Genomic DNA, 3,260 nt, shown 5'->3' with positions numbered 1-3,260 from the left:
CTCTGATTGGCTTACCATGAAATTTTACTCAACCTCAGCCAATCGTCAGCATTTATGCGCTTGTCTCGTGCACTGCCCACTAACCAAGGAAGAACAGTAAAAAAAAACCTTTGCCTCTTGGCTCAGAAATCTAGTTGGTCTCATGACAAAAACAGCTTCAATTATAGTAACGCGCCGCATTTTTTGGCAGTAAGGGTAACAGCGTTATTAAGATGGGAAGAGTAATCAATTAGATTACTCGTTACTGAAAAAAGTAACGCCGTTATTTATAACGCCGTTATTCCCATCACTGAATATTAAAGTTAATTGTTGTTGATATTTCTGGCTTTCAGTTCATTTAAAAAATCTTCATCCCTTTGTGCCCAGATTCAAAAGAAGAAGTGACGACATTGATTAAGTGTTTACACTATAAGAAGCCAAGAAAAATTTATTTGTGTGCCTCATTTCATACACAGGTAATTCCAAGTCCTTTGTATAGGTCAGTGAAATAACAAAATAAATTGCATTCAATAAAAGGAGTAAAGAGGCAGACTAAATGGAAACAGCATAAAAGTTAATGTACAAAAGGTTTAATGAAAAGCAATGGCATTTAAAAGGTAATTTTAATTTAAAAAAAATACAAATGTAGATTGCAACACGTATTCAGAAAACCATTTAACATTTAGTAGTGTAAGAGTACGGAAGGATGGATTGTTTTACTCAGACAGACTTTTAATTAAAGATTTAATTAAATGTTTGTGTACACATTACATGCACATACCAGCTCATGGACTTTGTGTGTGGGTGTGTTTGTGTGTGCCTATGAATGTACTAAACATCTATAGCAGAAACAGCCACTGTTTGTTCCATTGTTAGCAGACTTCAGGACTCAGTGACAGCTTGTCCTTCCTGCACAATAAACATAAATACACACAAATACAAATACACACTGAATGCTATGTTCACAGACTGACATACAACAACACAAAACATACAAATGCACCCCAACCTCCTGTCCACACACGCTCACTCAGCCATTTGGCCTAAAAGCTCTCTCACTGCAAAACAGAATCAAAAAGCTTTTATTGCTCCGTCATCTCTCCGCACAGATGTGCTGTACTTAAATTTTTATTTCCAACTTTTATTTTGTTTTTCTGTTGCCACCTGACACCGGATTTGTCACGTTTTTGGCCAGCAGACAACGTTCGGTATTTTATATCATTTTATCATCATTTAGTTTTGGTATGCACCAACTTTAGCTGTTAGGATCGAGAGACTTAGAGCAGTAGTGGTCGAGCGAGCTAGAGAGTGAATTAAATGAGGGAGCTACGTTAGCAAGGACAAAGCAGCGAATAAGAGAAATAAAGTTGTTTTTTCATTGTTTCACAGCCTTTACGTTGTGAAGTCTCAAAGTGCCGTTGGAAATTGGAACTCTAAATATTCCCCAGGTAGTTACTGACTTTGTCTCTCCGTCATTTGTTGCTGTGCAGGTAGCATACATCAGAGCTTTGTTAATGAGGTTAAATCAGTGAGACTGAACAGTGAAGTTGCAAGCCAAAACCTTAAAACCATGGTAAGATAATTATTAGTTCATATGAACATATATATGAAAAAATATATGGCCTGGATGGGCAACCTCATAGCTCAGTGAGGTGTGTACTATTTTAATGGCAAGTCGTGGAGCTCAATCCAACCTAGGATTTAAAACATCTCTTCCTGGTAGCCACATACTTTCTGATGCCATCCATCTTATACTTCTATGTTTTGAGCTCTTCACCCTGTCCCCTGGATTAAATCGAACCCATTGGAAAAAAGACTGACTGACTCCTTTATGATCTCTGATGATTCATTTTCAGTACTTAAAACACTTTCTGTTCACAACTGTATCTTGATACAATAGTAACAAGCTGTTTGCCACATTGTCCATGAACTGAAACCAATAGAGTCTAAAAAGTAATCAATAATGTTATTTGTGGGGCACCTGGATAGCTCACCTGGTAGAGCTGGCGCCCCATATGCTCCTTGCTGCCCCTCTCGCGCTCCCTCCTTTCCTGTCACTCTTCAGCTGTCTCTATCAATTAAAGGCAATTCAAAAAATATTTAAATTATTAAAATGTAAAGTATGTATGAATCGTAGGCGATGACCCTAAAACGCAAAAACATGAGATAAATGATGATGAAATTTCTAAAACACCAAATAAGGGGAAGACAGGTATCAGGTACAGCTTGATTATACAAATCAAAACCAGTTTTTATTTCCTGTTTTCCTGCAAAGTCTATTACTTTCACTTACTACATGCAGGATGTTAATGCGTACAGCTGACATCACAGGTAAAGCACAACCTAAGTGATCATGCATCACTTATGAAAAGTGAAACTAACTGAAACGTGATTACACAAGATAAAAGACAACCACACAGACTGTGAAATTCCACACAGCAGCTTCTGTGTAGGCGAGAGCTCAGACATGAATACAGATGAGGACACTCCAGTCATTCAATGAACAAGCCTTTTTTTTAATATTCATAGCTTTTAATGAAATGCATACACGCAGATTTGGGCTATAACATGGCTCCATTTCTGAAGATTGATTATCATTATATAATTATGTCATCTCAATACACACTGCAGCTGAATGCTCTTAATATGAACCACAGTTAAATATTGTAATTTAATAATAAAGTATATGTTTGACATTGTGTCCGGCTCAAGAGTGGCACATATTAGCATAATTTTCAATTATAGAGTTACAAATGCAGAGACGTCCTCGATTATGGTCATTAACCAGTGATTAATCAGCTACATCAGATATTTTATTGGCCTCTACCATAGGAACATGTTAAATTAAGGCAAAGACAAGCATGATGAAGCATAGCAGTGTATTCATTAATAGTCAAGGAAATAGAGGTTAATAGCAGTTAGAAGAAAAAGGGTATACCAAATAAATCATTTTCAGTACATTCTCTAGGGACAGGAATGTCAGTCGGTCCACAACTATTGGATGGATTTCCATCATGGGATTCATGGATTTGTACTAATTAGCAAATATCCAAAATGATCACACTAACACACTGAACAAAGATAATGAACACGGTAAACATACCTGCTAAAAGTGTGAGCACACTGATATTAGCATTAAGCTAAAAGCACTACAAGTTCACTAGAAGACGTTTAGTCTTGTTTTGACGCTATTAAATGTGTCTGGTCAGATCGTTTTTGGGTTTTTTTTAAGTTATTTTTTTGGCCTTATTTTATAGAGACAGCTGTAGAGAGACAGGAAA

Source organism: Morone saxatilis, unplaced genomic scaffold (assembly GCF_004916995.1).
Source record: "Morone saxatilis isolate NCDOM2014 unplaced genomic scaffold, NCSU_SB_2.0 Contig23, whole genome shotgun sequence".
NCBI classification, from domain to species: domain Eukaryota; kingdom Metazoa; phylum Chordata; class Actinopteri; family Moronidae; genus Morone; species Morone saxatilis.
The sequence above is the reverse complement of the archived record's forward strand: the minus strand, read 5'-3'. Positions refer to the sequence as shown.